General features: G+C 47.5%; 1 protein-coding gene across 3 annotated transcripts in view; it reads left to right on the top strand.

Annotated features, from left to right (window-relative positions):
* The first annotated feature begins 4,065 nt into the window (after positions 1–4,065).
* The window catches only part of MTMR3 (myotubularin related protein 3), a 74,748-nt gene continuing 64,542 nt past the window's right edge, over positions 4,066–14,271 (top strand). For 2 of the 3 annotated variants that reach the window (XM_083873742.1, XM_083873739.1), the window contains exons 1-2: positions 4,066–4,177; positions 4,806–4,849. The gene's annotated coding sequence lies outside the window, so the exon portion shown is untranslated. The remainder of the gene's footprint in view (positions 4,178–4,805; positions 4,850–14,271) is intronic. The other variant, XM_083873741.1, reaches the window with a different exon arrangement.

Below are 14,271 nucleotides of genomic sequence, written 5' to 3'. Positions count from 1 at the left end.
CTCGGGACTTGAGCTGTTGGAAGCTCTGGTGTTCTCATGTTTCAGCCCAGACTTCTCATGGCCATCGGATACTTGTTTTCTCATACAAGAACATCACCCTTGCTCTTAAGGGAGATGTGTTTACTGCTGTGTTTACTCCCCAAGTTTCACAAAGAACAACTGTATCTTTTTCTCAGCATTCAGGTTTTCTGGTTAAACAAATTATTGCAAGATTCTTGTACAAGAAAAAAAATCAGGATTAGCCTATAATTACTTTCCAGTCACATTTTAAGTTTGGGTCCCCTGATTAAAAGTGTTGCATACATGATTCCAGAGAATGTTGCAGCAGAGGCTTCTATAACGGCATTAACATTCCCCTTCTCCTGGAAATACCTCCATGGATATGTGCTTTTTGTCAGATCTGCTTCAGATTGGGAGTTTTTCGTCATCTGGAGATCAACAAATACACCCAGATTTTTCCCTTCTTCTGTCATTTCCAACTGATGAGCTCCCAGCTCGCGGCAGAGATTCTTGTTAGCAATTCCCAAGGGCATGACCTTGTACTTTCCACTATTAAATTTCATCCCATTTCCAGTGTGCCAGCACTCCATGTTATCCAGCACTTCCAGCAATACAGCTACTCCTGCTGCACGGCCAGTGCCTCCCAGCTTTGTGCCATCAGCAAATGCCATCAGCTCCCTCCTACCTTTTGTTCCAAGGCCTGTCTGAAAAATATTGTGCAAGAGCAAAAGCACACACAGGCCAGGCTGTGGTCCTGGGATCCTGGGAGGTGAGGCTACATGAGGGGAACATGGGAATCCAGGCACTTTCTACCCACTATTTCCTTGGTGCATCCACAGCTTGAGGTGACTTCCCTACCTTTTCCACATAGCTATCTTTTTTATGGACCTGCTTTCCATTAATTTACTGAATAAGTTAATACATCTATTATATACCCATGTCTAGGAAACAATTATCAAGGGTATATTTTTAGTTAATCTTGGTTAAAAGCAATCAATCTTTATGTATGTGTATGTGTACAGACACATCAGATTTTTATTTTACATTTTTTAGCTTACTTCTCTGTCCCCAACTTTTTTCTTTTTATTTTATATTTTAATCTTTTAAAGCCCTTGAGGTCACACTAACAGGTGTCTAAATGGCTGGATTGCTTTACTTCCTCCTGCTTAAAATCAGCCAGTGCTTCAGGAGTTCCTCCATAATTCATTACCACCCTCCACCTCCCAAATTAAAACCCCTGTACTGGATGAGTGAGGATATACTCCAGGTCCTTCAGGACTCTGGGTTTTGGAACACCTCATTCTCTGAGCTGTGTGTCAGGTTCTCACAGGCCTTGCTCTCCCTTTGGGTCCAGTAATTTCCACTTCCATAAAAAAATTCTCATCCTGATCATCATGGAAAATAGAAGCAAAAGTCACTTAACACGAGGCCATGTATTAAAAAATAGACTGGAACACAAGGCATGGAATGTCTCCATGCACTCTGTGTGACCAGATCAGTAAAGATAAAATGTATAAATATAACAAGCAGCTGGAAGTGCCAGCTTTTCCTGCCACAGGGATGGCACTGCAGGATTTCCCCCTCTTTAAGGACAAAAGGAGCACCCAGCAGGTTCTGCTGTACAGGAGCCCCAGGTCTCCAGGATCCAGCTTCCCAAAGTAGGTCACATTTGATCTCCCTCCAGGCACACTGCAAAAGGCAACATTTAACAGGGACTTCTCAAAATTCATATTTTGCTTGCTGATGCTGTCAACACAAATCCTTTTCAGCTACAGCTCTACTGGCTCTACTTATTTTCATTCCTTTTGAGTGTAAACAGGCCAGGAATGCTGTTTTTCCCTTCAGTTACCTGTATTTCTTCCAAAGTTCCTCTGAAAGTACATATTGACATTTAGATCACATTTGCATTCAGATGATGGTTTGTTGTTGGAAAAAATCCCTTCAGAGGGGCTGATTAACTTCCTTTCAAACGTTTGCTGTCCCTGACCAAGGGAGCCAAACCAGAACACAACTCACTGCGTGGCTCATATCTGAGTGTGAAGGCACAGGCTTCTGTATTTTGCATTGTTCCCTCTGAACACTTATGCTCCTTCCAGCTTAGACATGACCTAATGACAGACTGAAGTCCATCTGTTACAATGACTAGCCTTGGACTCAGAGGGAGAGTCCTGTGGATAATTTAGGAGTGCATTTTATAGCTACTTGCAAGCATTTCATTTCAGATCAAGGCGAACATGAGGAGCAGGTGGAAATCTCCCGCAAAAGTACAACCTGACCTACATACGGTATTGTAAATTAAAGATATGTATAAAAATAAAACATTAATGATCCATCACAGTTGCAACAAAACCCAGATATAAATCTTACTGCTGGAAAGAAGCTCCATTGCACAAGGCTTAGCTAGAGCTTCGTTTTGGAACCAGCAACATTCCTGCCACCTCCAACACTGCTGCCACTCTCCAGCTTTCCTGTGTTTTCTGTAGCCTAACAGCTCACAGGCCTTTTGCTTTATCACTTGTCTCTCAGTTTCCATGTGTTTTTTGGCAGTCCTGCCTGGGGCTGGCTCCCAGCTCCCCATTACCTCATGCTTTAGGAGCCGCAGGCTGCGCAGGGTGGCTTGGACAGCGCGTGGCCTGGTGGCGTGGGGCCACACATGTTCCTGCAGCTGAGCTGAATGTCACCAAAGCAACGCAGGAAACCTCAGCCAGAAGACCTTGTGCACCAGAATGGCTTCTGTAGATCACAGAATATTCTGAGTTCAAAGGGACCCACGAGGATCATCAAGTTCAAGCCTTAAATGAATGGACCTCACAGGGATTGAACCCACAGCCTTGGTGTTATCAGCACCATGCTCTGATCAACTGAACTAATCTCAGGTTATAGTGGAGCAGCGTGTTTCTCCAGGAGTTTCTGAGGATCCTGAGGAGGATGGATGGCAGTGCACGCTGTGAGGTGTGGGAACACACACCTCAGCCCCCCTCAGCATACACTTCTACTGTTACCTGTTTGGCCGAGGTTGCTGCCAAACCTCTGCTGAGACCCTGCCCTGCTCCACAGCCTCATTCAGCCAGTGCAGGGCTTATAGACCTCACAGGGGAAAAATGAGGAAGGGGTGAGTTGTCTTCACAGAATCACAGAACCACAGAATAGCTGGGACTGGGAGGGACCTCTGGAGATCACCCAGTCTGACCCCCTGGAGATAGTTACCTTGAGCAGGTGACACAGGAATACGTCCAGGGTTTGGCTTATTTCAGAGAGGGAGTCTCCATGGCCTCCCTGGGCAGCTGGTCCAGTGCTCTGCTCGATGGGTGGCTCTTCCTCATGTTGGAGTAGAACTTCTTGTGTTTTAGTTTATGGTCATTGCTCCTCGTTCTGTCTCTGGCCATCAGTGACAAGAGTCTGGTACTGACACCCCTTGGAGATATTTGCAGGGATTGATGAGCTCCCCTGTGAGTTTTCCCTTCTCCAGGCTAGCCCGGCCCGGCTCCCGCAGTGTCTCCTCCTCAGGGAGATGCTCAGTCCCTCACTCATCCCTGCCGGCCCTGCCTTTGCTCCTCTGAGGGGCCGGGCTGTGGCAGCGGCCCCTGAGGGCCCGGCGAGCGCTGGGGGAGCGGGGCCGCCACGGTACAGATTAGGAACAAACTTTTCTCCGTCCGGGCGGTCAGACCTTGGAAGGGGCTGCCCGGGGAGGTGGTGCGGCCACCCTCCCTCGGGGCGCTCAAGAGGCGTCTGCATCTGTCGCTGAGTGATGTGCGGTGGTGCTTGAGGGGTTACGGCGGTGGTGCTGGGCTGGCGGTTGGAAGAAACGACCTTAAACCAGTAGATGATCTAAGAGCCTTGGTGACGCCGTGATTTAGTGACTCCGCGATTCCGTGATCCCCTGATCCCCGGACTCCAGGGTCCCCCCAGCGCGGGCCGGGGCCAGCCCCGCTCCCCTCCCCTCCCGTCCCCTCCCCTGCCCTCCCCTGCCCTGCCCTCCCCTCCCCTCAGGGCGGGGGGCGGGAGCGGCGCGCGCCAGGCCCCGCCCCGCGGGGGGAGGAGGGAGGAGGCCGTGCGGCCGCCATGTTGTTGTGTCCGTGAGGCGGCGGCGGCGGCCCCGAGCCCGCAGCGACCCCGGCCCCGGCAGGACGCCGCGCCCCGGCACGGGCGGGGGCTCCGCGCCATGCCCTGCCCAGCGGTAAGGACCCGCCGGGGTGCCCCGTGTCCCGTGGCGGGGAGGGCCGGCCCGCCGTGCCGGGGCCTGGCGGAGCGCGGCCGCGCTGTCACTGAGGGCCGCACACGCCCCCTCGGCTGCGGGAGAGGGGCGGCGGTGGGGCCGGCACGGCGCCCTCGGCCCCGCTCCGCTCGGCACGGCCGGCAGCAGGAGGAGAAGGCGGCCCGGCCCCGCGGCCGCGGTGCGGCGGCCTCTTGTCCCCGGGCGGGCGGCGATGCCGGGCGGCCCCGGGCCGGGCCCTGCGCTGCGGGGTTCGGGCGGCCGGGGCACGGTGGGCTCCCCGGGGCGGCGGGGCTCGTACTGCCCGGGGCCTGTGCGCCTCGCCTCGCCTCGCCCCCCTGCCCTGCCCTGCACTGCCCGCGGGGGTGGCCTGTCCCCACCGAGCCCGGCCGGAGATCGCCCCGTGCCGGTGCCAGCCGCCGGCCCCTGCTCGGCCGCTCCGGCCGCTGGGGCTGTGGTGTCAGCAGGTTCAGCCGCCCTTGTGCGTGCGGCCGAAATTCCCGTTCCCTTTATAAGTGGGACTTGTTAAGGCTTTTTATTTATATGGTTTTGGGGCTTTAATTGCGCCTCTTCCCCGTGTTCCTTTTAACAGTCCTGTTCTTTCGCTGGGATATGAGCAGATGTTGTCCTTCTCTGGTAAGTGCTTTCCCCCCCCCCCCTCCCCCCGACACGGAGTTAAGTTTGTGCATTGAAGTTGTTCCTGCTCTTTCTCTTTTAGAGAATGTTTTTTGATCAAACGATGAGACCCGGTGTTTCTTCATAACTCTGTACAGGAAACTGATTTCTTTCCTTTCTGTGCACACTTCCCTTACTGTGGGAAGGTTGGGTGTGAGCTTGTAACTCTTGCAGACTTCAGGTCTTATAGACACTTTTCTGTGTGCTTCACCTGTTTGTTTTCTTGTGTGATGTAGCCATGTGCAATAAGGCTTTATTTTAGAAGACAAGAACTTGGCTAGTGAATCATGTCAGGTAGTGCTGAGTGGAAGCACAGCTTGGCTTTCTGGTGAATATAAAGGCATATTTATATTATTTGTATTATAAAGGTGAGTCTACTGGGAAGAGGTGGCAGCGTGACAGAAGGAGCTATGACAGGTTTGTTGTAGTACCTGTCATGCTCTGAGCTTCAGATAAAGCACTGAGATGCCTTTTGTCTGCTACTAAAGCATGTGGTATTTGGAAATGAACTTTTTTGGTGGAGATGAAGGAGGTTTTATGAAGGAGTGCTTGTAAACTGGAGAGGAGGAGGCTGACATCTGATACCTGCTTTACTTCAGCTGTTACTGATTACAGTGGGTTTGGGAGATAGAAGTGGTGCTTTCTTTCCTAGCACAGGAAATGCTAGGCTGTAAGTGTTGAAACTTTGTACAGATAAGTGAAGGCGGGGCATAAGGCTCTAAAATGCTTCAGTGACAAGTGGTTCTGTGCCTGCTCTGGAGCTCGGGGAAGGGCAAAGGTGCACCAACAGTGATGTTGTTCTGGGTGTTTGCACTGAAAGGTGCTCTTGTCCCACTTGAGGCTATAGGAATGATAAATTGAGAGCCAAGCTGAGTTCTCTCTCACTGGCAGTGCTGTAGGTGCCTGTCTAGGGTACTGTTAATAGCTATTGCATGAACTGTCTGCACTAGCAATTATTAAAATATCAATGTTAACCTGCTCAAGGAACAAGCCATGCAACCCACAAATGATACCACAGAAGTGGAATAGGTCAACTTGATAAGCTCTCAGTTTATTTATTTATTTTCCATAAAAATGGCCATCTGCAGCTGGAGGAGACAGAAATGGAGCCTGCCCAGGCTTCTGAAATAGAGGATACAATATTTTATCTCAGATCTCATTCCACCTACGTGCAAGCTAGGATGATGGAGAGAAGTATGTTGTCAGCTTGCAGGAGTAGGAGGAACGTGGCTGTGCAGTGCTTTGCTGGCAAGTAACCTGGAAAAAAGGAGTAACTTAAGGAGAAGGGGATCTTTGGGCTGCTGGAGTAAATGGGCAGGAGCCTGGCAAGTCTGATGGGACAGGGAAGAGGAATTGTGTCTGTGGAGGAACTGGGTTGGCATCCAGCATGGAGTCTGAGATCTTTTCACCTGCACAGCTGAACGGGCTGTGAACGCTGCTCCTGCTCTGGTTCCTGCTACTGGGGATTGTAACTGGATACAGCAGGGTAGGACTCTTCCAGTTGGTATTGGTGGTGAATTCAGAGCAGGAACACTTGGAACACTTGGAACAGCCAAATTAGTGCTTATCAAATCCTGAGAACCATAATGAAATGTCCCGATACTTACACATGTATGTGTTTCATAGTAGCTTTCACTGGCTGAATCAAAGTAATGTCATGTTTCTCTCCAAATAACCTGTTAGATACTGAATTGTCCCAGAAATAATGTGCAACTGTTCTGCATTTGTCTCCAGCCTGAGTAGCTGGTGGTATAAAGATCTGCTTGTGAGATCCCATGTGGCTTTTAAACTCTGAGAAACGAGCTTCACGTCTTATAACTTCAGTCCTTTTCTAGATATTGGTGCTGTAACTTCTCAGTGCTGTCTGGAAGACTTCAGGGATATGCTTAGGACTCTGTGCTGTAGTTCTTGTGAATAACTGGATTGTTAAAAGGCAAGTATTTCTTTCTTCCTTTGTGGCGCTTCAGAATTTCAGGATGCCTGAGTGGTTTGCATGAAAGACCTCAAGGTGAAGTTAGTGACAAAGTGAAGACCTCAAAATGAAGTCAGTGGCAATTCAGGAATTTGAAATACTAATATTTTACTGAGACTGTTTTCTATGCCCAGCAAAGAGCTGGAGCCCTCAGCTCCTGCTGCTTTCCAGCTTCTACCTTGGATGTGTTAGCCCCGAACTGTGCAAGATTGCTGTGTGCATTGGCTTGCAAATGTGTCAGCTGCTTGTGGGATGGGCAGAGGTCACAAACCACAGCCTCCTTTGGTGTCAACTGGCCTTATTTGGAGGGCAGCTTTAGCAAAACAGCCCAAACTTTGTCCCTTTGCTTTGAGCACTTGAGAAGCACTGACAGAATGGACTTGATACCACAGAAATCTAAGGGTAAACTGGAGCATGAGTAGCCCCGACCTGTTCTTCCCCTCACCTGCTTAATAGTTTCTGGTAGTGGTGTCAAGGAGGTGACCCCAGCTGGCTGTAGATTTGCCGGGGGTAATGTGTCATCCCTTAAGGAAGACCTCGAGTCCATCCCTGCTGCTCAGAGCTACAGGGAGGAACCAGCCTGTCGTGGCAGGGAAGAAATGCAGCATGATCTCGTTGCAAGCAGTGGCGTCTCTGATGTTCAGTCTGTTGGGAGGTGTCAGGTCCTGCTGCTCTGAGCCACGACTGCTCTATGCTCCTTCAGGAAGTGCCAGTGTGCACCTGGAGGTGAGGCTTGGGCCTGCAGAGCCATGCAAAGTGAGCTGGGGAGGAAGGGAGGGAGGGAGGGCAAACAGGTGGCTTGCTGGAATGTTGGTTGAAATGGAAAAGCTGTTTCTGGAGTGACGGATGTCCAGCAGGACGGCACTGTTTGTAAAGGCTTCACTTAAGACATAGTTGCTGATTCCTGGCTTTGGTTTGTCTTCTGAAATTCCTCAGACTTGGAATCTTCAGTGAAGTCTGGAAAGCAGCAGTTGTTTTGACACTTGAGTGTGGCTGCAGGTTAAGCTGGTAACTGGAGGTGTGCTCTGTAGGGCTTCCTGCGGGCAACTGGATACTCCAGAGGCATTGTTCCTCCTCATGGGTATTAATGCTGAAAGTAGTTGCAACAAGGTAACCATGGTAAGATCCATCTGGAAGTTTGTTTGGAATTTGTGTGTATATGCATGAGTGAGGCAGCTAATGACATTGTAATAGCTATCGTGGTGTTGGAACTCTTCCAAACTCTGATAAGAAGGGGGGCAGGCTCTGCAAAAGACTTCCTAAATAGGGTGTTCTTGGCCTTGCTTGGGGGAGCTGGATTTCAGAGGACTTGAAGCTGGATGTTCCTTGTTCAGTGATACTGTAACTAAACTTATCCAAGCTGCTGTATTGAATTATTGCCATTTCTGAAAAATTAATACCTTGAGCAAGACTCCAGTGGAAGTTGATTTTGGAGTAATAAATCCATTATTTTTCCTCTTGATTAGGAATGCAGTGAAGAGCTGTAAAGCATCATTGGTGGGCTGGCTTGGGGGCAGGCAGTTGTGCATAACCACTCATGCCAGTAATGAAATGTGTCCTCAATAACACCAAGCAGATAGATCCCAAGTAGTATTAACCCCCCTTTTAAAGAGAAATTGAACCAAAATACTGAATTGTAAATACTTCAAAATGCAACTTTGCAGTTGGGTGTTAGTTGGAGGAGGGCAGAACATCAAAGAAGCTGAGGCTTGGAGGAGCCCTGGGAGGTGACAGGCAAAGCAAGTTGTCCTTTGCCTTGCTCAGCACATCTCACTGTTCTTTGCAGCCTTCATTGTGATGGGCTGACAAACCACAATGGAAATGATGCTGGGGTTGCTCTAGGGAGCTGCAGCCGAGGTGCTGATGGAGCTGATGCTGCCCCTGATTTCTGGGGCACTGGTTGTTCACCAAATGATTCTGCAGTGGGCAAACAGCCTGGTGGAGGTCAGCTTCAGAGTTGATTCTGTATCTGGTGAAGCATTAAACTTGTGCTAGATGAGCTCAGCTTGGACAATCATCCTGTCACCTGTGGAATTAGCTTGAAGCTGGAATGAAATCAGAAACTTGGTGTTAGTCCCTGGTTACTTGGGAAGAGCTGGAAGTTGATGCCCTTTCCAAAGGGCAGCCAGGACAGACCACCCCCTGACTGGGGTGTGTTTTTAGAGGGAGAGCCATAACAGGGAATGTTCAAATGTTTGGACTTCTGGGACTGGACAGCAGGGAGGGCTGCCATGGGGCTCAGAGCTTCCAGAACGTGGCCCAGAAGGCAGTGAATATCCATGTGGGAAAGACTTGGATTCTGTTACTTTGATATTTAACTGTCTTCTTCCATCCTGTGTGTGTTGATCTCCAGCTGTGTGTTCTGTGCTCCCCTCCATACAATTTTATTCCAAAAATTCCTGCATCATCTGCAGAGTGACCTGGTCTTGGGTTAATTTCAGAACCTAAGTCACTCTAGACTGGGCCTATCTCTAGCAGATATACCAGATTTAACCTCTCAGGTCCTGCTTGGTTTAGCCCTTACGGGGATAAAAATTGAAAATGACTTTTCCCACTGTAATCTCTGCTTCCTACTTTTCAAGGGAACATTATTATCCAAGTAACTTTACTTCCTGGATGTGTTTCTCCCTTGCTGCGAGCACACCAGGCCCATGGCTAAGACTTCTACCAAAGGCTCTTGTACCTTAAGAAAGATTTTCATCAGGGAAAACCAGTGAAAGTGGTATAAATCTTTCTTTAACTGAGATTTCTGAAAACAAAGTAGCATTAAATAAATCTGTAGGGTGCCTGTCTGTATGATGAAGTCTTTTGTATATACAAGTCTAATAGTCTCTAAGTATTTTGGATTGTTCTGGTACTCTGGGGTTTAGTTTCTGGAACATGTAATCATTATGGGGGGAGGTAGAACACTTCAGGTTGAATTTGTGGAGGGAGGCTGCTGCATTGCCATAATTAAGTCTTTGTAGTTTTTCTTTCGAATACCAGAGATTTGTGCACTGGTATAGACATTATTTATAGAAACACTGGTAGAACAGTTTTGTGTTGCCCTTTTGTGGGCCTCATTTGCTTCTCCAAGTTTGGGACTGCAAACTAGGGCTGTAATCAAAGCATTAATTCTGTGGTGTTACCTGAAAGGACAGAGAAATAAAAATAGTTTCTTTTCCCCTGTACCTATAAAGGAGGGTTTTGACTTCTGTATCAACCAGGAAAGGGCAGACTGCTGACAAATTGAGACTTGTTTTCTCCAATGCTGCTTTTTCTGCTTGTGGAAGTGCCTGGGGGAAGCTGCTGCCAGGCACCTGAGGCAGGAGGGGACAGAAATCCTGTCTGTTTAGGTTGACATGGAGTCTATGAAGACAAGATGCACTTGGTTGGCTTCCTGAGTGCCCTTGGAGAGCAGAGCAAAGGCAGGACTTGCTGCAGGGCATCTCCCCAGCTCACCCTGAGAGCAGCCTTTCATGTAGGGCTCATGTGCATCATAAGACTCCCAGGCCCTGTGAGTCTGACTCCTCAGTTCCTCTGAGGTTTGACTGTTCTGGGCAAGTAGGATTCTTGTTTTTTGGAGTTTCTGTACAGCTGGTGGCAGGATTTCAGAAAACAGATGGAAAATCAGATCTTCCCTTGAGTATCTTCCCTGTCATGTAGAGTTTAGCACTGTCTGGGTCAAGGGTAGACTACCAGAATACTGATTTTGGTTTTTCAATTGCTAGGAGTAGTAGTTGAAAGTGTTGAAGAGTTGAGTGAAGCTGAAGGGTGGATTAAAGAAACTATAACAAAAAGACTGAGGACAGAGAGATTAAGAACACTTTATTTGAACTGTACTGGTAGAACTACAGCTGTGGAGTCTTAATACCCTCCACATCCTACACAAGGTGCTACCTGAGTAAAGTGACTTCAGGTAGTTTTGAAAGTGAGGTTTCAATTGTGTACAGGAGATGTCAGAAGGATCCAGTCTAGCAGCTGATCTGCCATTAAGATCTGTCCTATCATTCTTAGGAGATCACTCTGTCCATTCAGAATGAGTTTAAAGTCCAAAGCTGCTCATGGAAGTGTCTGCCATTAGGTCTGGAACTGGTAGAAAGTTTCCTTGGTATTTCTAGGATTGGAATTGGTGGAAAGCATTTCCCTGGAATATCCTATCCAGTAGTTAGGAGGGGCCCAGCAGCCTGACTGTCCCTGTTCTCCTTGCAAGTCAATGAGGACGAGGGGAAGGCAGTGGCTGTGACTGTCTGATCTCATCTCTCGGAGCCATAATTGACCTAAATGTACCTGGGAAAGCTTTGCTTGTTCCATTGCTATCTGCAAGCGTGTAATTGCTATCATGGACACTTAAACCAGAGAGAGATGAGCTGCTGGGAAGTTGTGCTGGTTGCTGCATCTTTATTGGGCTGGAGACCTTTGCTCGGAGACCTTTTCAGACCTAGTGCTGGATGTGCTGCAGCTGGAATCTGCCATCAGTTTTACCTGCATCCAGCTTTTGGTGCTTTTTCTCCAGCTAAAATTACTGTTGTCAAGGCTGGCTTCTGCTGTTCTGTGGGTCTCTGAGTTCAGGCTTTTCAAATACTTGTCTGTCTCCTGACAAAGAACAGATGAGCCGAAATTAGAGGTAGTGAGAAGAAAACTCACCTGCAATATCACAGAGCAACTTGGCTTGAAATTTAATGTAAGGACATTTCTCTGAACTCTCTGCAGCCAGGTTGCTGTGGTCTGACCAGAGTAGAAACACCTTTCTTTTAAGTGTTTTGACCTGATAGCCTTGATTTTCTTTTTATTGTTGTATTTGAATTTTCTTTATTTCCTTTTTTTTTTACTTCTGAGAACAAATACTTAGTGTAGTGTAGGCATGGTTGAACTTTTGATCCAAGAAACCTGACTAAAATGTCTAAGCAGATTGCATTTCTAGATTATTTTGATTATTTTCCTTTAATAAATGGAAGCTTGAAAGCAAGTGAAGTGTACTTAATGTAAACTTGCAAATTTACTGCCATTGCCTGCAGAACTTTTCTTTCCATCTAAACACTGTGCTTGGTTTTTTTGAGAGTGGATAAGCTTTTCATCAAATTAATGACTAATCCTTATCAAACAAGTGTTCATCTTTACAATTAGAGAACTGGAATGCTTAATTGTGTGCTGATTGGTGAACATACTAGTCATGAGTACATTTGAGAATTCAGATTCTTAATTTTCTCTCACTGCTGGTAGCAGGAATTTGCTGTGAACAGGGCATTATATTCTGGTTGGATAGCCATTATAATTAAATTATCATCTTTGTCTATGTTCAGTGAACCTTTCTTTGAGTAACTTCCAAAAGAATGCACCTTTTTGCACTTTGGGAAAATCTGAACTCTCTGAGGAAAAAGGAGGAAGATGGAACAAGGTAAATATTTTGAGGTCCGCTCAGCTTTCATTGTAGGTTTGGCTGGTGGATTATGGTCAAGGCACAGTTGTGTTCTAATGCAGAATACAATAGCTTGCTTGTTTTCTTTTACTTTGGGCTGGAATCTCTTAATCCCTTCAGACTCAAGCATGAGTATCACATGATTTGGAGGTGTTTGGTTAGTGTACTTCACTGCTGCAGAGCATCCCTGGACGTAACAGATGAGTAAATTGGGGCTGCACAGAGAAGCCCCATGGAAATTTTCAGTTTTGGAGATCCATGGCCAAGTGGTTAATATTTTGTGCTGGGTTATGTTCTGCAAAGCCATCTGGTCAGTTAGGCTTGTCAGTAAGGAAGAAGATCAAATACCTGCTCTAAAATTCCAAATTCATTATAAAAAGGATTCCAGCCTCAATGTACTGACACTGTACCTGTGTGTTCAGTATCCTCCAGTGTTCAAATCATTGTGAGGGGCTTTGGAGAGAAACCTCCTTGCAGGAAAACTGGTAGTACAGCTAATTGTAGGTCCTTCTTTTGGAGTCTGTGACCACATGGAACATCAGTGGATATAGAGCTGTATAAGTAATACACATAAACCCTTGTTAAAGTAAACAAATAATAAATATTCATTAACAATGAATTTCAAAAAGCAGTAGCTCCCTGAATAGCTGTCTAATAGTACCAGTATGCCTGGGCACTGTCATATTGCTTTTCCCTCCTTCAGTTCTGCAGGCTTTAGAAGATGGAACCAAAATGCCTTGCACTTGTCAAACTGGAATTTTGGCTTTTAAATGACAGGCTGAATGCGGGCACTTGATGAGGGTGACTGCTAAACTCTGACCTGGGGAGAGGACTGGGTAAGGGGTTTTCTAAAATAGAATAGGATTCCCTAAAGTGCTGAAATATGGTAATGAACTGAGGATGGCAAAAAGACTGCAGTGAGTTAGAAAATGTTGGTCTTGTTCTTGGTGCTGCTTTTGCAGAATTTGGTCTGTTAAGCACAAGATCAGGGCAGTAGCTTCAGTCCCTGGTTCTACCTGCAACTGGAGCTGGTTGCTTCCCAAGGTGTTCACTGGCATCAGAAGAATTGCAGAGGTAATTGGGCCACTGGAATCGTGGTGGCTCTATACTTAGCTCATTACTCCAGGCAAATTATCCTTTCCTTCTCCAGTGTTGACTGGCAGGCTGGAGAGCTGTCTAGCTTTCCATTGCTGGGGCATTCCAACTCCTCTGCAGTGTTTTCATTGCACAGGCACTTCTTCCTGTGAACTCTTGAAGGGCTGGTGGTAACTGAGCAGCACAAGGGTCTAAGGGTGGGAGTTCTAGAGTAATTCATTGAGGGGACAGCAGTGTCAAATCTGCTGTTGTAATCAGCTCGGAGTGGGAAGCAATCTGGGAACCTGCTCGGTGCTCTGCTCACCTGTGGAGGGTGGTTGGTTCATCACTGCCACTGCTGGTGCCTGAGCTGGGTGGGTCTGGTGGAGTCAGTCTGGGGAGTTGTGGACAAGGGGTTTTGCTTCATTTGACGAGTGTAAGACTGGTATGGCAAAGACAATAAGAACTATTTCTTGCTTTCTTTGTGAAGCCTGGTTTTACTAAGCTGTTTGTGTACGGTCCCGGTTGTGCTCCCCTCCTCGCAGGGTCACGCCCAGAGAGCAGCCCCATTAAAACTAATGGTGCTGTTGCATCATGTCCCAGCCCGCCGTGGTCCCATTCAGCACTCAGGTATGAAGACTTTTCCTCTTGCATAAGGCACCTTGATTTGCTCGGGTCAGGGAGGAAGCACTTGGCAGCTCCCTAAGCAGTAAGTTACAAGCTGCTGTGCCCTGTAGCTTATTTTTCTAAACATTATTATTTCAAGTTATTGTCCAGCTTTCTAAACTATATGAGTGCCCGAGGCTGGACCACTGCTCACAGAGGCAGGGATTACCTGAGCAGCCCTTCTAGCATGCTTCTCCCTCCTAGACCCAAATTATTTGGTATTCAAAGCAGAGACCTAGTAGGGCTAAGCCTCGTGTGTTTGAACATATTTCA

Source organism: Zosterops lateralis (assembly GCF_965231275.1).
Source record: "Zosterops lateralis genome assembly, chromosome: 17".
Classification (NCBI taxonomy): domain Eukaryota; kingdom Metazoa; phylum Chordata; class Aves; order Passeriformes; family Zosteropidae; genus Zosterops; species Zosterops lateralis.
Note: the sequence above shows the minus strand (reverse complement) of the source record. Positions and strands in the feature narration are given on the sequence as shown.